Source organism: Oculina patagonica, chromosome 7 (genome assembly GCF_052425735.1).
Source record: "Oculina patagonica isolate OP01 chromosome 7, crgOcupat, whole genome shotgun sequence".
NCBI lineage: Eukaryota > Metazoa > Cnidaria > Anthozoa > Scleractinia > Oculinidae > Oculina > Oculina patagonica.
Window position 1 is genome coordinate 11,859,742 of NC_135764.1, and position 23,952 is coordinate 11,883,693.

General features: G+C 40.1%; 1 pseudogene across 1 annotated transcript; it reads left to right on the top strand.

Moving 5' to 3' along the window:
- The first annotated feature begins 1,969 nt into the window (after positions 1 to 1,969).
- Positions 1,970 to 22,963, top strand: LOC144659403 (sacsin-like; annotated as a pseudogene). The gene is made up of 10 exons (XR_013571884.1): positions 1,970 to 2,175; positions 3,026 to 3,092; positions 3,959 to 4,056; positions 4,561 to 4,671; positions 4,937 to 5,084; positions 5,842 to 6,847; positions 7,683 to 8,254; positions 8,595 to 19,801; positions 20,926 to 21,215; positions 21,616 to 22,963. The product of XR_013571884.1 is annotated as a sacsin-like (transcript).
- The last annotated feature ends 989 nt before the right edge of the window (positions 22,964 to 23,952 follow it).

Sequence of the window (23,952 nt, forward strand, 5' to 3'; positions counted from 1 at the left end):
AAATATTTCTTTAGAAAGATCTCGTGAAATATTTATCCAGGCAAGCCTTTGGGACTCGACTAAGCAACTATTAAATAGATTTAGCCAAGCTTAAAAGCGGAACTTATGAAAGCTTAGTTAAATGATTAGGAATTGGTCAAATGCTTTGCTTGAGATATATTCTTTTGCATTTAACCTCTAGTCATTTGCTTTGAGACTTTTCAGAGCGACAGATTTTGCTACGTACATAGCCATCTTTTTACATCAATCTTTCGACGAGGTTACTGATCAAATTGAAGTAGGACTGTTTATGCTGTTATTAGTTAGCTGGAGTTTGTACACTGATAGATTTTAAAACTCTTTTAGTAGGTCGCAGCGACTTTTATGTTTGTTTGGTATGCAATCTATATTTTTTTTTTTTTTTTTTTTTTTTTGTTTTATTTTTTTTTTTTAAAAAATTTTTTAAAGGGTTTTATATATTCACTTGAATGTGAAACAAGGTAAGGAGATCTTTCAAGGTGATGGGTTATTAACGGAAACATTTTTTAAAGCTTTAACTAAACGCAAAGCAAAGCACGGCTTGTTTCCAGCTGCAATGTAGAATTGATTATATTTAGCAACGATCTCCTTTGGATGAACGTAATACTAAACTTTACCGATTAAAATAGTGATTCTTGCATTAAAAGGAGAGGAATAATTCAGACGAATAACAAAAAGATCATAGTTCATTTCCGGAAAGAATGTCTGAAACCTTGACACAAGCATGCATATACATAATTACAAAACCTTGCTAATATTTTATAACCCTTTTAACTTTCCTTCGCCTTGTCGAAGCATCAATTCCTCCTATGAACGCGGAACATTTGCATGCAGTCCCTTATAAAAGTCTTCAATCTCAGCCATTTGCACGATCGATATTACAGTATTGATGTGCATAAGTTCACCTAGATTTTCTAAATTAATGAAAACAATAAAGCCTAGCCAGGCGAAAGAAACATTAAGGATGATATATAAGATCAGATTTTTTTGATGACATTTGAGCATATTGCCGTACTTGGTTGAGTCGAGTGGGAGGTTTCACGTAGCGGCAGAAAAAGCGAGCCTATCTTTCCTATCTTTACTGGGGATCACGAGTTACTAACTTGTGGCTCTGACAATCGGTCCATATAAGCTAACGCCAGCAATCCGAACTTCAGAGCTCTTATTTCACTCGTAATTTAGTTTAGTTGACTGGTATTAAAAAAAAAAATGTATTTTCCGTGATGTAACCGTAGAATTATGCAAATACAGATATGCCGCGCGAGTGGAAATGTTTATTTACCTTTATACGCCAGCTTTCTTTGGATGAATTCGCTTTTTGTATTCACTCGCGCGCTGGGAAAGAAAACACTGAAGAAAAGAAAATTATTGGAACCGATGCATTTATGTTAGTTATGTTCTCTTGGGTGACCGTAACATTCGAAAAAATTTGCGAAAAAAAAAGTAAAATCCAAAAAAATGTTGCCTTCTTCGTGTGTAGTTTTCGGCCAACAAGGAAGTGACACGTTTCAAGTCACGCATGCTTGTAATTATATCAGTGAAATGCAATCTTGAAAAGAAACAAACACTGCTACTATTTACTGAAGTAATATTTAAGCTTTTGAGAAGGGAAGTTTGCAAACCTTTAACTATTCGCACTGCATAAATTATCGACATCGCATATCATGAGTACTACAAATCATAAATAAATTGACATTGTTCAAGTGCGACGGCGGAGGGAACATACTTAGTGCTATCAAGGAGCCAGCTGGTAGTTTTGTTGAATATTTTTGGGAGTCAGTTATGGGTGTCTATATCGTTTGAGGGTATTATGGATGGTACAATTTCACCTACCCACCCACCCTCCCATTATGTACTTAGTTTGCACTGCGACTCTTGTCGGGTCGCCGAATTTTATCCCCAATCTTAAATGCGATGCGATGATTGTTGCAGTGCGAAATAATATACTATCTGAAGAAGGGTATTAAAGGGACTTTATCGTGTGAATGTCGATACCAAACACATTTCCCAGTAGCGCATTGCGTTACGGAGCTTAACAGCGTGACACGGATTTCCCGGAAATTTGATTCAGTTTCTGAGAAAGCAGCTGCATGGTACAGACTGCCACGGAAGCGTTTTGCTGAAAAACCCTTTCTAGTTGCTATATTCTCTTAACAGGTAAAGTGAAATAATATTGTGGTTACCACCTTGTTTTATACCGGGGTTTTATATGTTATTGTGCATACTTATGCATAGGAAAGGTTTTAAATACTCGAAAAGTTCTTGACCGAGCGGTCTTTATTTTGGCAGACATTGTTGCCATGATTCATTTAGTAATATTGGAAGATGCATGATTCATTTTAAGTTGTTTTAGAACATTGCAATGAATAGGAATGTTTCATACGATAAATAACTGACGTAAGTTAACTTGGTTGTTACATATGACTTTAATACATCGATAATTGATTCTAAATTAGCGCCATTTATAGGCAGCGCAATTGAAATTGCGGAAATAAGCCGTCTTGAAGCTCAATAAAAACTTATTACTAGGATATTGGTAAAATTGTGTAAGCCTAATAATAATGTATGCTACGTAAAACGCAGTTTTGATAGTATTTTTACCTCTTGTTTGCCGGGGCAGATCGTAAATCTTCAAAGTTGTTATTATCTAGCTTATATTTGTTATGCAGCTTAGGTCCCGTATCAGATTTTGTGCGGATAATTGACCCTTTCGTTTTCGCCGATCCCTGCTATCCGAGCGAAAACATTCGCTTTCAAATATAAATGCTGGGTCACAAGATTTGGAAATGCGGATGCGATAGCGGTCTCAAAAATGAAAAATATGTAGAATTTATCATTTATGCTATTTTCATTTGTCGCGAAATAATGTGTAGCTATAGAACACAGAATAGATATTCTTTTCGATATTTATAATTAGTGGGGGTGGGGGGGGGGTGGGATGCTTTTTGGAATGTTTCATGTATTTTGCTTCGGTTATAGCTTTGATTGTTGTTTTTGTTGTGTTTAGATGATTACCAAGGTGAAGAAAAAACAAGTGGTTATTATTTGAAGAAAATCGGCCATCTTTCTTATGGGTAGGTATATTCTTAACCGTTGTTAGTTCACTTCTAGTCCCTTTATCGTCCTACCTAATGTTTGATAGAGTGGGAGAAAAGAAATAGCTAAGGACAAGTTATTTAGATGGCGATTAGGAAAATACTGAAGCTGGAAAGACGAATTAGATATGGATTGAATATTTAGTTTTTTTTTTTTTCAAGGTCTTGGTTTTTACGGGACGTCATCAAAATTCTAGAATCCAGAATCGCAAGACCCCTGAGTTTTTATCTTTCACTGGCTATAGACGTCCTTAATGTATATTATTTTCAAGGTTTTTAGCTCGATAGCAATCGCCGTCTTTAAGATAGAGCATTTTGAATTTCGGAGTTTCACGCCACACGAGATCCAAGATGGCCGCCAGAAGGCTGTCACGTTCTCTTTAAAATGCCTTATATTGCGATTTTTAACAATCGGAACAGTTGAGGGTTTGCTAGAAGTGTTCATGTGAATAATTACTTATTCACGAGGGTGTTCTGACCGCTTTTTGTAGCAAAATTTAATGTCAGACGTTTTAATTGATTTCCGGCGGCCATGTTGGAGTCCAACCTGTTGGACTCCAACATGGCGTTTCCATACTGTGCTCTCTAAATTTGCGGGAAACATTTGGACGGATAACTCCGGTACCGAATAACATACTGACCTGAGACTTGGACAAAAAGTTTATTTAGTAGTTTTGTGTAATATTCGTGATTTTTTTTACTCAATAATTTTGGATTTATTCTTTCGCGGCGTGACAGTGGTGTGACAGTGAAAACCACCTATTGCTTTGTTTGTGTAAGAAGCTGAATCTTGGAATGGGAGATTATCAACAATTTTCTAAACTATCTGTTTGTTTGTTGCTCAGCGGACAACGATGACGACTTTAACTTGATTCAGCCATCGCTCATCCAGCAGTTGAGGACCATCCTAGATCAGTACCCAGACGATGGGCAGATACTAAAGGTAAAACCTCCTTTTTTTTAAAAAAAAGACACTGATATTGAAAGGAAAATGACTTTTTACGGTTATTTGCTCAGTTTAGAAATGCATGGTTCCTATATGGTTCGTGGAAGAAAGATCGAAGAACAATAAAAAACAAACAAACAAACCAGTACAATACAATACAGTACAGTATAGTATAGTACAATGCAGTGGAGTACAATACAATACAAACTTTATTGACATCTCCCTGAAAATAGCTTTTTAGTGATAAACAGAGAACGAAAAAGACAACCGGAACAAAATCAATATTTAAGGATAATTCTTGTTTCGGTTTTGGAAGGGTTTGACTCCCTACACACGAGTACTGATTTCTGTTTTTTCTGGATACAAGTGAAAGAGATGAGATCACAATGTATATCGGTGTCTATTATCTACCAAACTGTTGTTAAACATAACAAAAAATAAATATTCTACCAGTAGTAGATACTTTCACCATTATTTATCATTAATGTCTCTCGTGTGTAGGAGCTGATTCAAAATGCAGAGGACGCTAATGCAAGTCACGTCAAGTTCTTGCACGACAAACACAGCTATGGTACAGCTCATCTTTTTGATGAGGACCTCGCACAGTTTCAGGTAAACCAATCCATTCGCTGCCTTTGTTTATACTAAAGAATTCTTCAACGAAGCAAAAATGGTTTTCCCTTGTGTCTGAAAGGCAGATCAGTAAGGCCCATTTTATTTTATTTATTGAAAGTGCAGATACTGTAGATATGATTGCATTTAAGCCTTTGTCTTGTGCTATAAAAGGCAATGAAAAAATCAACAAAACATGTTTAACGATCTCTTTGAGGAGGCAAACAAAGCTGCTTCATATGTCATTTTTTATATTGTCAAACAGGGTCCAGCACTTTACTCCTACAACAACGCACGGTTTACTAAAGAGGACTGGAGGGGTATTCGGCTGGTCTGTGATAGCATTAAAGTGGAAGATCCAATGAAAGTCGGTCGGTTTGGTTTAGGATTCAAGTCTGTATTTCATATGACAGGTACGCCAAGTAAACTTCTCATTAATGAACCGTCACAAAGTGGTAAAATATCCTTCCTTTGTTAATGAGTTTGTGAAGGAGTTTACATCTGTGCCCGGTTGTTCAAAGCACGATATTACACTAATCCAGGATTAGCGCGAATTTTCATTTCAGTTTTGTAACCTCTTTGTGAGGTTTTGTGTATATTTTTTCTTTCATGCTTTAGTTTTATATTCCCTTTTTGGTTAGTGTGTCAATGCTACCAACTTAAGAATTTTTTTGGCTGTTTTGATAAATGGTTTTATTTTGTTTGTTTGTATTTGTTTAATCTCGAAACTTTACAAAACATCAGCTGAAAAAAACACTGTTTTGCAAGGGAAATTAGAAACCTCGATTGAATTTTAACGATAGATTAGCATTAGTCGGCTTTCGAACAACCCGGCCCTCGAGAATATTTGCCGCGGAGGAATTTCTAGACATCGAATATCAAATCACTTGAATTTGAGCAACCCAGACAATCCGCTGATCTTAATTATGGGATGATTGTACGCATAAACAACCTCTTGATTGGAGGCAGAGCTGGCAAGGTTCGACAAGGTTTGCAACGTTACTGAAAAGAGCAAAGTTGGCAACTCATGTCTTCCTTTAATGAATGCAGTTGTCGTGTATTTTGATGTATTTTTGTAAAGTGAAACTATTGTTATGAAATGGTACCAGTTAAGAAAACTTTGTCTATCGAATACTCAGTTTCTTTGGTACTTTTTTCTCTCCGGCACAGATTTACCAAGTTTGCTCAGCGATTCTCAAATTGGCTTCATTGACCCTCATGGTGTTCACTTTTCTGACAAGTACCACAGACGGACAGGAAAACATTGGCGACTTCATGAAGACCGCGCAGAGATGGACAAGATTTCAGACCAGTTCCTTCCTTACAAGGAAATCTTTGACTGTACTGGTGAGGTGTTTTCCCAGGGATTTTACGATGGTACCCTGTTCCGTTTTCCCTTTAGGACCGAACCTTCCGACTTGTCAGGGACACTGTACTCGGCTGAGAAGATGGACACGCTGTTTGAAAGTTTTGAGGCTGACGCTCATTTGGTACTCTTGTTTCTCCAACACCTGGAATCGATTGAGCTTTATGTCAGAGAAGAGTCGCAGTCCGACCCTGAAAGAGTCTTCCAAGTTAAAATTGCCGACAAAAGCCTCCAAACAGTTCGCGCGAAGAGGAAGGAGTTTCGTGCAAAGATTACACCTGGAAAGCTGATGACAGAATCTGTGACAGTGACGTACCCAATCACAATAGAGACAGTCAAGTTCGACTCACTCTTTGGTGACACTGTGAAGCAGCATTCCTTCCTCGTTACGAATTATTTTTGTGGAGCGGAGGTTTCTATGAGGTTCAAGAGGCTAATGACAGATAAAGAGCTAAACTATCTACCCACGGTTGGTGTTGCCATGGCATTGCCAACAGGTCCCAAACTGCAGACACCCGACATCAAAGGCCACGTATTTTGTTTTCTACCATTGCCGGTACAGAAGAAGAGCCTGACAGGTTTGCCAGTGCACGTTAACGGCTTCTTCGCTTTGAGCCAGAACAGACGTTACATCAAATCTCCAAACGCGGATCAAGAAGATCGGGAGATGATTGGCCGGCAACTGACTGACAAGTCGCTGTTGTGGAACAAGTGTCTTCTAGAGGAGGCCATACCCAGAGCGTATGCCACGATGATTTTGAAAGCCATTAACGAGAAGTCCTTTTCCATACCCAGGACATCGATCTACAAGTAAGTGCTATTTGGTTACAGGTATATTATCAGGGCAACTATTTGGTCTTGCATGGTCTTGAACTAAGATAAGCAAAGTTTTTTTTTTCTAGTGATAAAATATATTTGTCGTTATCGGCTTTAAGAAGTTGGCGATGGAATGTTTAAATTTTAAGTTGTAAATTTCGCGATCATGAGAGATGTTATAAGGAGATGTGTGTACGTGGTTTTACTATTTCAGGAGTTTCTGTTACGATGAAATCTATTTATATCGGTCGTGTTCTTATAAACGCGAAGTTACATGATTACAAGAAATATCGTTCTTACTGGGTATGGTTTTTTTATTTTTTTTTAAAGCGTCCAGTGCTTTTTTTTTGAGTTTAGTAGAGTCGAACCTGTATTAAGTTGCAAAGCTAAAATAGTAGCCCTCCTAGCTGTTAGTTGTCAGTTGTCCCTGAAATTGCATGGCACTGTTAATATAGTTTTACCATCTTGATTCAGCAGTCAGCTCTATCAAGCGGATGCCTTCGCCACCTTTTACTACTACGGTCACTCAAAATGATAAACGTATGTTTGAGAAAATTAACAACAAAGCAAAATTACTGTTATTGGAGTTCACTGCAAACGTCTGGAAGTTTTGCTAATGATTTGGAGATTACCGAGATTAATGATCGATGTCATATAGTCATCTTGAATGAGGACTCCTGTAAACCAGTTCCCCTGGTGTTTGTGGTGTGAACGGTTAACCTGTATTAACCCAACCAATTCCCAAGAGTGACCACCTAATAAAGGTTTGACTCTATATTGGTATTGCGAAACAGGCAGCTAAAGTTATATGCGTATTTTTGTCTTTCAGAGCGTGGCCAGATATCCGTTGTATTGACCAGAAGTGGGAAAAGGTAACAGAGCCATTGTTTCAGTTTCTACTAAAGAAGGAAGTTGTTTATACCCATGCAAGCGATGGGCACTGGCTGACAGTGAAACAAGTAGTTTTTGATCGACTGCCGGAAAATGAACCCAAGGAGCTGCTTCAACGAGTGTTACTAGCAGTTGATGTACCAGTTGTCTCAGTACCCAGTCACGTCATGGACGCCATTGCTTGCTATTCAGCCGTACAGAATATCACACCTAGTCTAACAAGGGCAATATTGAAGCAAGTGCCTTCCTGTTACAAGAACCTTAACAGGCGAGACAAACTGTTGCTTCTTCAGTTTTGTCTAAAAGATCGCAAATTTGTCGTACTTTGTGACTTGGAGTTATTGCCTCTCTCCAATGGTGTCTTTACAACATTTTCAAAGCGGGAGAGGCGAATCTATATCTGCTCGCCCGAGCATCCACGAGAACTTTTTCCGGCTCTAGAAGGCCGTTTCCTGGATGGCAAAATCGGTGTGGAGATAATTAAGATGCTGAAAGACGCAGCAGAGCAAGGTAAGAACTTTTGGGTTGGTGGAGATGTTTACCCTAACTTGCCCGTCATTCGTTTCCTGTAAAAATGACCATAAGAAATGATATATTTACGACGCATGCAGAAGTGGAAAGCAAAACAACTATACATGTACACCTATGAATAGATCACCAAATGTAATAGGAGCTTGCGAGTCATGCTGTCCAGCCAATTTTCTTCACTTCATTCAGTTCTTATGTTTTTGTAAAAAGAAATTGTTAGAAGAGTTTCTGTTATTGTCATGCACCACGAATTCTTTCGAAAAAAAATGCAATTTTTGTGTTTTTAAAGAAGACATTCGATGTTGTTATGTTTGTTTCATAGAGGTCACACAATTACGTCTCCTTTGTCAAGAGGATGTACCAACTCTTCTTCAAGAAGCCTTGCCGTCTGAGTGGAATAAGGGCAGCATCGTTTCGTGGTACCCCGATAACAGTAACCATAACCATCCTCCAAGAGACTGGATCAAGGTCGTGTGGAAATACCTACAAGAACATTTCACCACAGCGGAAGATATTCTGAGCCTTGGACAGCTACCGTTGATTCCACTCAGCATGGCACAGACACCTGTAACATTGACGCGACTCTGCTACCCCTCAAGAGTAGTTGTCAAAAGCCTAAATGATGATTGTCTTGATGACGAATTGACGAGTGTGTTAGTGAAGCTTGGTTTGATTGTCATGAATGATTATCCCGCCTTTCTAAGCCACCATCCCGCTGTTTTGTGGACGTTTGTAAATCCGCCGACATCACAAGGCGTTTTACGCGCAATGGTGGTTTCCTCTAACCAGATGAAAACTGGAACGTTTTCAGAAATTGTACGCCAGGTTTTATCAACAAACGAAAAGCGCCTGTTGCGATCATTTTTGGCCAGTGTTAGACGCGTAGGGTCCGCAGAGTACAATCTTTTGTGTTCCCTTCCCATTTTCGAGACTTTGTCAAAAACGTTCGTGTCAAAAGAGAAAGGTCTATATGCAGTGCCTGATGAAACTCTTCCAGTTTCCCCACTACGAGAGCTGATTGACATTACTCAACAAGATTCCAAGAATTTAGCTCTTCTCCTAGACGTCAAGATTCTAAAGCCCACTGAATTTCTTTGCGAAATGGTATTTCCAGATATACAACGAGGAAGGTACTCTGGAGAGCAGATTGACCAACTCATGACTTATGTGCTGGAACGCTACGCAAGTGACATCCGTAGAAATGCCACGTTCAAACGGAATTTAGAGGCCTTGTCGTTTGTCTCCAAACAAAGAGGGCGTGCAAGGGCATCAGACCTCTTTGACCCCAGAAACGTAACCCTGAGGAAAATATTTGCCAATCAAAATGTTTTTCCTACCGCCACGTACACCAAACCTTCCCTACTTGTCATGTTAGTAGAACTTGGAATGAAAAGCGAGCGTAACATCACTGTTTGCGATCTATACCAAAGTGCCACTTTAGTAAGCAGGCTTACTGACCTTCCAACTGCAGAGAAGAAATCGAAGGAAATCTTGCACTTTCTCGATGACAATCCCCAGATATTGATGAAGTCAGTCAATGGAAAACAGCTAGGAGTGTTATTGAGAGACATTCCGTGGGTTTCAAGGTTGCAAGAGAGGCCCCCTAACTACCCCCCGGGACTGCCATGGTGGGACACAAACGAAGAAGACAAACGCTTTTTCAAGCCAACTGAATTGAAGAGTCACCATTTTGCAAACCTCATTGGAACGGTTATGCCTGTTGTAGAGATGGAAACGTCAAGTCAAATTTCAGAGTACTTTGGCTGGCAAAACCAACCCAATGTCTTCCAAGTCGTACAACATTTGCAGACTGTGATCAGGTCGTACTCAAAAGAAGAAAAACCGTTTTTCATGGTTGTGGTAAACGAGATTTACCTGTTCCTGAGCCAAGCAAACAACACTGATGTTAATGGTGCATTTGACTGGTTGAACGAGTTTGACTGGGTATGGAATGGCGATGGCTTTTCCTCACCCAACCATGTGCTGTCCAGAAAGCCACACATTGATCTAACGCCCTACATACGTTCTCTTCCTTCTGACATGATGAAGTACTCTGGCCTGTTTTACCGTTTTGGTATGAAAGAACAAAGCGATCCAACTGTTTTGGTTCAAGTCCTTACCATCATAAAGGAGAAGTATGACGATAAAAGTGCCGTGTTCAGCGCTTCAGAAGTAAAGCACGATCTCCAGTTGTCAGTCAACATCCTGAATGAGTTGGCAAACGAGCAGTTGTCCAACGAAATCCAAGCGCAGATTGTCTTTCCAACGCATATCAGAGACAACTCATATGTCAGGCTTGAACCAGTGGAGAGCTGCTGCATGTTCTGTGAACGCGAGTGGCTGAAGAGAGAAGGAAACGATGACATGGATTACTTCTATGTGCACCCCAATGTTCCCAACAGTACTGCTGAGCGCCTTGGTGTTCCAACTCTCACTAATCGAATGCTAGACGCAGATGAAAACTCCATAGGAGAAGAGTTTGGACAGGAAGAAAGCCTTACTACTCGACTAAGCCGACTTTTGGAGGATTACACGGATGGATTTTCAGTCCTGAAAGAGCTTGTTCAAAACGCGGACGATGCCGGTGCCACGGAAGTCAGATTTCTGTATGATGAAAGAACAAACGAGGATGCCATGACCTGTTTGATTGACGAAGGTATGAAAGGTTGTCAAGGTCCTGCGTTGTGGGTCTACAATGACGCTAAATTCAATGATAAAGACTTCGAGAACATTTCAAAACTGAATGAAGCAACAAAAGAGCATGATACTGAAAAGATTGGCAGGTTTGGACTTGGCTTCAATGCAGTGTACAATTTGACAGATGTGCCCATGCTTTTAAGTAGGAACTATTTTGTGGTTTTTGATCCTCACAAGTCATACCTCGGAAAGGCCATCAGAAAAAACAGAAGACCAGGACTGAAGATTGATCTCAACAAAGATGTTAGGAAGCTTCGCAGCTTTGTAAATCAGTTCAAACCGTTCAATGGAGTCTTTGGCTGCGATTTGCATCTGGATAAAGAAGACAACTCATTTGACGGAACACTTTTTCGATTTCCGTTGAGGACGCGAGAGCAAGCCATAAGAAGTGAAATAAAGAAGCTGTATTACGATGACCACGAAATGCGAGAATTGTTACAAATGCTCCTCCATAGGGCAAAATCGTTGCTTCTTTTCACACAAAATATTTTCCGTGTGGGAGTTTACAAATTGCCAAGAACGTCAAGCCAACATTCACAGCCAGCATTGTTGTTTGAGGTCGAGAAATCAATGTCACAAGTAGGAATACTACGAGAATTACATTACCCCGTGACATTACCTGTTACAGCAAAGAAATTGAATGCTGCACAGCAGAGTCTCCTGAAGCAGTGTAACTTTCTTCAAGCGTCATCGAAGGTCGCAAGAGACGCAAGATATGACAGAGTCGACCCAAGTGAATTTCCAGAATGTTCGATCACAGTTGACATCGATTGTAGTTTCACCAAACAAGGCTTGACATTCTTCAACGTTGAGGAGCGCTATGTTCAGGAGCACGTGACGTGGCTTGTTGTGTCCGCAGTAGGCAATGGGCAAGCAATGCAGTTTGCAAAAAACGACGAAAGCCTTCTTGCATCGGGAGGAGTAGCTGTTCGTTTGGTTCCAACCGAAAATAACACATTTTTGCCATTACCTGCTGTGGTTAATGATGACAGACCTACCCCTAATGGCGTCATCTTCTGTTATCTTCCACTTCCAATCCATAGTGGCCTCCCATTACACATAAATGGAGCTTTCGCAGTCGCTGCTAACAGACGCCACTTGCAGGTGAAACTTGAAGACGACAAGAAGTGCTATGGCTTGGACTGGAATAATGCGCTTATGCAAGACTCCATTTTGTCCGCATATCTTTGTCTCCTTGAAGATGTGAAGTCATTAGCTCCTGCTGACGGCTCGTATAAGTTTCATTCATTATGGCCAAAGTCTGGTGAGGTAAATCGAGACTGTTGGCCCATTTTGAAGTCTTTCTACAAACAACTTGCTGGTGGACATCATGCTCTTTTCTCAGATGGAAAAGTATGGGTCGGCATAGGTCAAGTGGTCTTCCTTGAGCCAGAGTTCCGCATGGAGCCTCAAATAGGAGACACTTCATTTGAAGTGTTTAAGACGTTGGCTAAGGAAGACGAAGTGGTTATCGATTTGCCAGCAGATGTGTTCCAGTCTTTTATTGATTGTGGTTTGTGGCAAGCAATTCAAGCTAGAACATACGACAAGAGTCGATTTTTTCATGAGCTGTTCTTTCCAAACATTTTGAATGTTCGTTCAGACTTGAGAGATGTTCTGGTGCTGCATGTGTTGGATGACAACAGCCAAGATTTTAATGAAGTGATGAAGACACATGCATGTATTCCAGCATCACCCTGTGGGGAAACTCTGAAGCGTCCTGACCACCTTGTTAACCCAAAGAGAAGAGCATCGTCTTTATTTTGCCCTGACGATGGAAGGTTTCCTTCTGGAACTGATAATACCTTTCTCAGTCTTCAACGATTGACGAAACTTGAGCAACTAGGAATGGTGTCAGATGATTTACCTTGGAAAGATGTTGCAGAGAGGGCAGAGAGTATCGACAGGATAAATGCAGTTGACAGTAAAGCAGCAGTTAAGCGCGTGAAGGCGTTGCTATCATTTATGGAAATGAAAATGAAAAAACAAGGAAAAGGAAAGGGCCCTACAGATCCCATCAAGACACGCCTTGTAAACGCTAAATTTCTTCCAGTTCTCAGGAAACCAAAGAACTTCCCTCTTAACTGGAAAGGTGAAGAATTTCAAAGTAGAAGAAAGTTTCTGGTCGCACCAAAAGATGTCTTTCTAATGGAGGACAAGTATCTAGTGTGTTGTACTGAGCCGCTTGTTGACATAGAGATCTCCGAAAAGGTGAAAGAGTTGTTGAAGCTGCGAAACAAGGCTGTCACTATACAGCATGTGATGGACCAACTCGAGAAAGCCATATCTAGTAACATTGATTCACTTGATCTGAAAGGTTATGACGAGGTAAACTGTGTCTGCACAAAGGCATATTCCTTCCTACAGAAAATGATGACCAGTCACAGCGCAGAAATAAAGCAATTTTTACTTGAAAAGAAATTCATCCTTGCAGGGAAGAGGTTTCTTTCTGCAGACCAGGTAGCCCTGGAATTAAATGTAGACTGCTCCCCATACCTGTATAGGCTTCCGGAATGCCTTGCCGATACTTGTTCCAAACTCATGAAACTTGCTGGTGTTAGAGAGCAGTTTGAGGAGAAAGATTACATTTCAAGTCTTCAACAAGTAGCTCTACAATTCGGCGAGATGCAGCTCGATGAGCACACCCTAGAGGTAACGGTGAATATGGCGCTTCAACTTGGGGAGACGTTGGAACAATCAAATGACGATCGTTCTACAGTACAAGACAAATGGGGATCTATTTGTCTTCCTTCATCTACAAAAGTAATGCGACAAGTATCTCAGCTTTGCATTAAGGACTGCCCATGGATGGAAGAAGACGATGATGATGATGCAAGTGTGCAATTTGCCTATGAAAAAATTCCTTGGCCAACGTGTACCCAGTTGGGTGTCAAAACGCGACGAGATGAAGCGTTGCAAGATCACGACTCTGGCATTCCCTATGGACAACGGGAGAAACTCACAACCCGTCTGAAACATATTCTAGCAGGCTACCCATGTGAGAAGGACATCTTGAAGGAGCTTCTTCAAAATGCAGATGATGCACAAGCAACTGAGATTTGTTTCATAAAAGATCCCAGATCCCATCCTCATCAAAAAGTACCTAACGACAGCTGGAAATCACTGCAAGGCCCCGCATTGTGTGTGTACAACAACAAGCCATTCACCAATGCAGATATCGAAGGAATACAGAACCTTGGTGAGGGTAGTAAGGGCGATGATCCAAACAAGACCGGCCAGTATGGTGTCGGCTTCAATGCTGTCTACCACTTGACTGATGTGCCGTCATTTGTATCAAGGGGCGAAGGAATTGGAGATGTGTTGTGCGTATTTGATCCGCATTGCAAATATGTTCCTAAAACAACCGATAAAAACCCCGGAAGAAAGTATGAAGACATCAGGAAGATGAGTAGAAAGTTCCCCGATGTCTTCCCTTGTTATCTCGAGGACCATTTTTCCATCCAGAATGCAACAATGTTTAGGTTTCCCTTAAGAACTGAGCAAATGGCTGAAATTTCTAAAATATCGCCTGAGGTGGTAACGGTGGAGAAGTTAGATCAGATGATGGAGGACCTGAAGAAAGAGCTGTTCGAAGTTCTCCTTTTCGTTAATAATGTGAAGAAGATTAGCCTTTGTGAAATAGATGAGCAAACTGGGGACCGGAAAGATACATACTCTGTTGAAGTGCTATTGTCCCAAGAAGACGACCGAAAGAGGCAAGCATTTGCTGACTATATCAAGGAGATCGCGAACCAAGCGAAAGGAAACGACAACATTCTACCCACAAGCATAAAGGTCCAAAAGTGTGTGTATTCAATGACGTTGAGAGACACCTTTGGCAGAGAGGAAAGGTGGTTAATTGTTCAACAGGTTGGCTTTGAGAAATCAGTTGAAAAGAGTATTGTTGATGCCTTTAAAAAACATCAGTTGGGGATGCTTCCTCGTGGTGGTGTCGCATGCCCTCTAAAGAGCACAATCTCAAGGGAGCAATTGGAAACGAAAAACAAAGCGTACCGCTTTCTTCCACTTCCTTTTGGAACTGGTTTGCCAGTTAACATCAATGGGCACTTCGCATTAGACCATGAGGCAAGACGAAATTTGTGGCGGGATGAAAAAGGCGGCTACAGGACCGATTGGAATGGTGCTTTGGTGCGCGACGTTATTGCGTCATGCTATCTGATGCTACTGGACAAAGTTCGTGCGTTTCTCCAACTACCAATCGGACATGGTCGTGCTGAATCTTGTGATCTGAATTGCAGAGGTATAATCGTACGAAAATTACGTACATATGAAGAGCTTTTTCCAAGGTACCCCATTCAAGATCCACATTGGAAGACATTGGTTGATACAGTCTACCAAGAAATGAGCAAGAAGAGAATGCGCTTGATCCCATTAGTGAGAAACATGAGAGAAAGTTCTAGCTGCCACCGTGAACAATCCTCCAGTTCTGAGAGAGTCCAAGTAGCGTGGTTTCCACCGACGGGTACCGGAGAAGATAAAATTTACTTCAACAACCTCGAAACAAAAGGTTGTTTTGCCAAACCACCCAGGCGATGTAAACCTGAAAGTAAAGAAGAGGAAGAAAAAAGAAAACGTAGAGAAGAAAACAGGGTGAAACGGAAGTCCAACTTTGAAGAAACCCTGCTCAAAACTGGTTTAAACCTAGCGGCATTTTCAATGGACACCTTTGATTCGCTTCGACAAGCAGGAGTAGAAGTCTTATGCATTTCACCTTCCGCTGTTATGGATTTCTACAAGTCCTTTAGTAATCCTGGAGCGCTTTGCAATATTGGAAAGATTCCATGTCCTGTTCACATGACACCATTCAAGAATCACCAAGGTGTGATCCGTGTCCTCAAGTACTGCAAAGATGAGGAAAACTTCTTGGAGAATCTCTCTGGACTTCCATTACTACTTACTCAAGATAAGTACTTGAACACCTTCAGCGAAAGTAATCCAATATGTCTGAGTCCCTATCAAGATATTTTGCCACGTTCTCCGTCCAGTTTTGTTCACCATGAAGTTCGTGGCGAAATTTTTGGCAGCATCGCTTGCGGGAAGACTTCCGTTTTCCAACCATTAGATGTAAAACTGTTCGCCTCTCACTTACACAAAACCCTGCCTCACGACTATCTCAGCAAAGATAACTACGTCAAATGGTATCCAGATAGCGCCCCTGCTACCTTGCCAAGTCGCAGCTGGATATACAGAGTTTGGAGCTTCCTACATGAGTTTTCCAAGGATGCCATGAAGAAATCAGAGATTAGTGAAGAATGTGCAGAAGTATTTGTTCGTGAGCTGCTCTCGCCACTGTCTGAATGGAGCCTTCTTCCAGCGATCCAGATGAAAAGCTCCCCAGCTTGCTCTTTGGACAGTGTTGGGAACAAGCAAACAGTTGTAGATCATTTCTTGGTGCCCCTTGATGTAGCGGAATCTGTTGTCGATTTTCATGATTGTGGTAAATCAGATTGGAAACTGGTCAATGTTATAAAATCTTTGGGCTTGCCCGAGGTAGACGAAGTTGTAATAACAACTATAAACTTTGGCACGACATCCTTCACCAAAAAAGATTCCTACCATTTTGTACGTAATCTCGTAGCTTCTCTCCAGGCGCCAAAGTCCATTCTTATGGCACTTAAACAGAGAATGGAAACGAATCCTCTTTCTATTCAAGAGAAATTGGCTTCCTCGGATGCAACAGCTATTTTAAAGTACTTTGGTCGCAACGTGCAAGTTCTCACAGACGTTGACAAGGAGATCTTAAAGAAGCTCCCATTTTATCCTACGTCAAGAGGTGTCCTTGCAAAGCTCGACGATCGTAGACCCTGCATCATACCTGATGAATTACCTAAAGAGGAGATGGATATTGTCGAATCACTACTTGACTGCTTGTTTTTGAAATCGGACCCAAGCTTGTCAGACCTTTATGAATTCTTGGATGTTGAATGTGTATGTCTCGTTGACGCGTATCTCAACTTTGTCTTCAAATGTTTTCAGCATTTGAGTCATAAGGGAAAGTTGGCCCATATTAAATACGTTCATCATTTTACGTCTTTATCAAATGCAACCCAACAGGACGCAGAACAGATCGAGAGGCAAAGACTTTTAGACTATTTAAAGATAGTCGAGTTCATTCCAACCAAGGGTGGCACGATGACGACTGCGTCAAGTTTCTACGATCCCCGCAATACTGTTTTCAGTTTCATGCTATCTGAAGATAAGTTTCCACCAGAGCCTTTCAAAACTGAAGAATGGTTGCAGTTTTTGGAAACGATAGGCCTGATTCAAGATGTTTCGCAAGACGATTTCCAAAGCTTCGCTAGACAAGTCGCATATGAAGCTTCTGCAATGCGAACTGAAGATAGATACAAGAGGTCTCAAGTTCTTGTGCACCACCTCTTCTCTCGAGACAATGTGGTGAATGAAGGTCTTCTCAAAGTCGTTCGTGATGTTCCTTTTGTTGCCGCAGATCCTGTTATCCAAGACCTGCAAGAACTCTATCCACCCTTTGGAGAAATGAAGGATGGCCAAATTCCCTATATAGCATTTAAAGGTGCTGTTTCAGTCGATCACGCTGAAATTGTTTGGACGGGAGCACATTTGCTTCCCAGCTGGGCAGACCCTAAAAATAATCAGTGGCAGTTGGGATGCCCTGACGGTGGGGATTGTGGCGAATATTGTAGTGCTTTCTGTTCCCAACTGAAAATTCATGACGTTCCGTCTGTAGATATGGTAGTTGCTCACTGCCAAAAGATCTGCTTCCATCTTGCAAGCGAAGAAAGGGGGAAAAAGCTTTCAGATGAAAATCTTCGCACAATAATGGATGTCATGAGCTGCATCTATACATTTCTGGAGAGAAACCAAACAGCCGAGGCAACAAAGCACCTAGCAGATACACCTTGTATTCTAGTTGAGGGCGGAAGAAAGTTTATTTGGCCCAAGCAAGCAGTCTTTGAATTGTACGAAGATCTTGAAATTAAGCCCTTCCTCTATAGAGCTCCACCACAGTTTGGCATTCACCAGACTTTGTTTGAAAGCTTAGGGTGCTCCACGGTTGTTACAGCCAGGCACTACGCTATGGTGTTAAAGATGCTTCATGAGGAATGCCATGGACTGGGACTAAACCCCATTGATATTAGAAAGTGTTTCAAAGCAGTGAAAGGGCTTTTCAATAGGTTACAGGAGAGCAATGAAGACCTTTCAAGTCTTTCTGACTTGTACCTGCCTGTGGAGTCCTTGGAGAATACTTCTTCGGATGGTACAACGTGCGCCACTCATGTCTCACTGTACAAGTCAGAAATGCTGATTTTTGACGATGCACCCAGCTTGCGTAAAAGGATTAAACACCTTGACCATCTTTTTCTTGTTGACCTTGCCTCGATAGGTGTGACTTGCAAATCTCTTAAGACAAACTTTAAAGACCTAGTGATGAAATTACCTTCAGCTTTACAGCCATGTATGCTATCTGCTGTAGTGAAAGAGACATTGAGCTCTTCACATGATGTAGTCATGGTGAAATCTGGACCCTTCAATTTTCTGAAGCAGCAGCTTTCTTCTGCACGGTTTAGTCGTGGAGTTGTGAGACTGATTTGTCACGAGAACTGCGAGGAAAATGATTTTGATGAAGACTTGATTGCAGTTATCGAGCGACGGCTACAGAAGACCGAAATGATTGCTGTCGAAAATCTTACAACCACCCTTTTTTGCAACGGTGATCCCGTCTCAGAGAGTGAAGCTGAAGTTTCATACTTCTTGGATACAGTTGTGACTGCTAATGACGAGCAGGCATTCAAGCTATATGTAAACACTGGGACTGTGGTGGACAACATGACATCTACAATTTCCTTGGTGTCCAGAGTAGTTGTCAATATTTGTGGTGGACTTGTCAGAGAGACGGCATATTTGATTCCTGGAATGCTGCAATGTACCCCAGGCCAGATAAAATCATTTTTAGATAACATGGATATTCGAACAGACGGTTTCCGTGGTGCTACAGTGGATGTCGACCCCGGTACGTTCATCCCTATCGAGAACCATCACTTGTTAAATGACGCCTTTGAAGTTTGTGAGCCTGGTGATAATGTTGCTTATGAGCTGAACGATCCAAGCCTGCAAATGGAAGAGGGGCATGCTACCTACATCTATGCTGTGATTGTCCAAGAGGTGACTGATGAAAATACATCTGTCTTGACAAAAAAGTACAAGATTAGCATTGGTCCAAATGAAGAACCTAAGGATGTTGATGCTGTAGACTTGTACAAATGTCACTGTTTACAAGCAATAATTTCATCACCAATTTTATCCGAACAAGAAAGACAGCTCCCGAGAGACGCCAAAGCACATGAAATATTCAGTGAGATTTCTGAGCAACTGGAAGAAGCATGGAAACAACCAGAAATATCCAAACAAAAGATTTTCAAGCGACTGTATCTGCAATGGCATCCGTATAAGAACTTGGAAGACGAAGAACTCTGCAGGGACGTTTGGCACCTTATACAGAATGAAATGGAACGACTGGAAAGAGACGATCCAATGGATAGTAACAGGTGCAACTTCCACGAAACCTTCTTTTCACTCTGGGACGCGCGTGCAAGGGAACATCACTCGCGTCGCCAAGGATATAGGGAAACCATCTCTCGTGAACATGACCGATGTGAATCTCCATTGGATGTCGGAACCCAGCACGATTTTCCTCCAACGTTCTCGGCTATGAATCCACAGCCAACGGAAGCCAGGCGTTGGTTAAAACAAGCAGAAGCTGACGTTAAAGCTGCTGAGAATGACACCACTTTGAGACCTTCCTATGAGTGGGCCTGTTTTAAATGCCACCAGGTAAACCGCGACTTCTGTTTGTTTAATTAACAACAAGTACTTGCAACATAATCCCTGATAACAAAAGATGAAATACAGTAAAAACCCGCGTATAAGAACCTAGGTTTTTTCAAGGTAGCCTAAACAGGTTCTTATATAAATGGTATTAAGTGTAAAATTAGGCTAACTAGGTTCTTTATTAGGTTCTTAACTTTTGTTCAAGAAATAAAGTACATGTAGAATTTTTTTAAATGATCTGGTCTTTAATGTCCAATAACAGTATTCTTGGAGGCTTTTTTAAGCAAGATACTATACTATTTTTATCTGATTCAAACCTATACTGTAACCTTCACTATAATTCCCAATAAATCTTGTATACAAAACAACATAACATGATCAAATGTTAAAGTTCCTCTTTAAAAACAGAAGATAATTTTTTTCTTTTTTTGAAAATAAGAACCTGTTTTAGAATTATAACCTAAAATGGTTCCCATGTGAAGGGTGCTTAAAAATGGAATTTCAGACTAACAGGTTCTTAAATGTTAGGTTCTTATCCGCGGGGTTTTACTGTATACCGATCTGTGACCACTGATTTGTTTTATTGTTATGTCTTCGATAAAGAGGCTTTATCCCTAGCCCACCTCAATAGTCGTGACCGTAGAACGTAGACGTCCTTTAGGTAAAAATATTGCCATTTTTTTTTAGGAAACTATACCATAAACAACATTCCATTGCGTTTGCTGGGCAAGAGTTTTTGCTCATAAGCATTTTTCTAAATCGAAAAGAGCGTTGGTCGGTAAAAAAAAGGCACGTAAAAGATTATAACACATCTATATTTTTTTAAACGTAACAAAACAAATTTTTCATTAGGTTTAATATTAAAAATGTTTTGCCAATCTTATCCAGAAGGTCTACAAACTTATTTTTCTTACAATTGGTTTTTTTGTTGCAAAATTTTAAAAATTGCTTTTTCCTTTTTTCTTTTTTTTTTTTTCGGTCGGGATTAAAAAAAATTTTTTTTTTTTTTTATTTTTTTTTTCTCCCCCCGTGTCGCCTGTCGATTCCTTTTGATTTGCGTCTTTCAAAGAAAGAAATATTAATAAATTGGGTCTTCGCGTCTCACCATTTTGGTAACTGTTATTTAGGCAGCAGAAAAATCTTTGAAAGCTGCCCAGTACATGGCAGATGCAAACCAGAAGAAGAATGATCACAACTTGATTGGTATTTGCTCTCGGCTTGGATGATTCTGAGTTGATGGAGTCAGCAAGAGAACTGGAATACCTATTGGGAAGTTCCACAAGGATGAGGTATCCTGACCAAATACGCTCACAATACCCCAAGGTCCCGAATGACGTTTACTCTGCTGAACATGCGCTGAAGGCTCTAGAATTGGCCAGGAAAATCGTGGATCGAGTGAGAGAGAGGATAACATGAGGTGTGTGACAGAGACACAATAAAATATTTATAACTAAGAGAAGTAAAAATATATCTATTTAATACCCCTGAACCCCGTCTGGCAAAACAGGGTTAAGTTAATCATGAGGCAGGACAAATGTTTACTTAAAATTTAGTCTTATTACTTGACAGACAAACAGGTAGGCAGGCAGGCAGACAGGTAGGGCACACATAACTTAACTAATTAACAATTACTAAAATAACTAACCGACCGACCATCCGAACGAACGAACGAATAATAGATTGGTTGGTTGGTGATTTGGCGAGTTCATGTTAGTTGTTTGGTTGTTTGGTTGGTGACTGAGTTAATTTGTTAGAAAATTAATGATTCAATAACGTGTTACTATAAACTAATTCCACGAACGAACTTCATTTTGCAGGTGCTTGGAGGTACCTTGTGCGTGGAAAAAGATTCAAGCAGGGATTAATGAAAGCCATGTGTATTCATAATGTCCAAAGTTCCAACAAGTGCGTACGATCAGTGGGCAGTATTAGTTTTACTGAACGATTTAGTTTCAAGATAAGCCAAATGTTACAGTGCATTTGCCAAGAAGTTCTCATACGTTAAGTTAACCCCTGTATGGTTTTTTTAAAATGGAATTTATAGCCGGCTAAGCTAGTTATTTAATTGATTTAGATATTTACTCACAATATAAAAGAACCGTTTTAGTACTCAATGTATAACGGTGTTTATCTTATTAATTCTGTGACTATACAACTTGTGAAATGTAAATTGTATTCGTGGAGACGGTCATAGCTTAGTTTCAGATGTTTTGTAACGTCAAATAGAACAAAGAAAACTTGTCTTTTACAGAAGTTGTGTTTGTACAAGCAAATAAGAGGCCTTTTAATATTGACAGTGGTTACATTGGTATTGTTTTGCGAGTAGAGCTTGTTTACCAACAAGAGGGTACACTTTTGAGCCTCTCCTTTCGCTTAACTTAGGCAAAATGGGAGTCGTCGTCCTTCTTTTTAGCTTATTTGCTCATTTAGTTTGTCACTCACGTTTTAATGCAGGTGCATAGGTGCATAATACAAGAAAAAGTAGACTCGTTTCTAAAGTTCTTCCTAGTTTAAAGATAAGAATCCTTTTTCCTATTTAATCTTTATAGGTGCAGTTTGCCACTTACTTGTAACTGAGAAGTAAAATGTAAATACATGACAACAAAAAGGTAGTTTCTATTAATACCAGTCAAACAGAAGAAACAGATAGTTCCACGAGAGAGGTTCGACTTTTGGCTGACATTATTACCAAAAATGTTTTAATTTTGACTCCGATTTTCAAGGTAGAATTATTTTAAGAGCAATGGATACTCAGAGCTGTACTTTATCTCTTTTTGTGTTACGACAACGCACAAAATCAGTAGTTCACTGATTCCAAACGATTGATATATATTGGAAGCTAATACAGTGAAACTGTACAACATGGTTGAAAGTTCAGTTAAATCAAAGTTTTCGGCTCAAGAAGCCATATATTTGAGTAGCTATAAAATAGGCTGAAAAGAAACAAAAAACAATCCCGTAGTAACGATACTAGATGGTGAGACAAGTAAATTGAAGCAGCAAATAGTCTAGATACTTAAAAGATAAATACTTTATTAAGCACAGAATTAATGAAGTTTACATTTATTTCCAATTAAGCTGTGACTTTAAAACTAAACTATACAAATTAAGATAATAAAAATTTAGCAAGCAAAATCTTATGGGCAAATTAGACCGGAGTAAGAAAAAGTGAGAGAGCCGATCTATACCTCTTTTTAACATCCAGCACAAACACCGCATTTTCGCGAAAAATACCACAGTGTATCTACGCGTAATAGCTGGTAACCTGCGATCAGGCTTTCTTTTTTTGACTCTTCCACCTCGAAAAATAACGCACTGATCGCAGGTTATATAGCTGGCGGAATGGTGGCCGGGAGCATGAAAACAATGACACGACTCAGATAACTAAAACTACTTATCAGCTTTAACGAATAAGGCGGTTTCAACTTGCTTTCAGAAACCCGATATTGGTCGGAAAAAAAGTGAGGGATTATTTTTATACGGACTATCGTCGACCAATGCATGCCGCAGGCTTGTAGAATATACCTCAAACCTATATTAAAATTTTCTAGATACCGTACGAAAATTTAGCCACTACCGCAATACCACGAACCCCTTGTCCCTCTCTATAAGAATGTTACGGTGTTTCTGAATCAGTTTGTTATTAATAAACAATTATTGGATGAGGTTTTTGTGATATCCGGAATAATCAAGGTCGAGGTAAGTGTTAACACTTACAGAGACCTTGATTATTCCGAATATCACATAAACCGAATCTAATAATTGTTTTATTATACATTGTTTTTCTGGAAAAGGAAGTAATGACAAACGATTTCAACCTGTTTCAAAAATTTTGCTAATTCCGGCTGGTCGTCGTACTTAAATCGTATAATAGGTCCTTCCCAATTTTTGTTAGTCATTTTGTGTTTTCCGAGACTTTATTGTCAGCAATTTTTGAACTTTGGTCAAACTATTTCTTGGTTGAAGAAGTGAATCGACGAACTATGAATTTTCTTCGCCGTCAGATGCCTGACACATTGCTCGGGGTTTTGCGGATTCCCAGAATTAGCAGTAGGCTCTTAGCCAATGAGAAGACAGCTAGACTAATAATTGCACTAATCTTACAGTGAACCCTTTAAACTCCAGTATCTACATTTGAAATCTCCCGACTAATC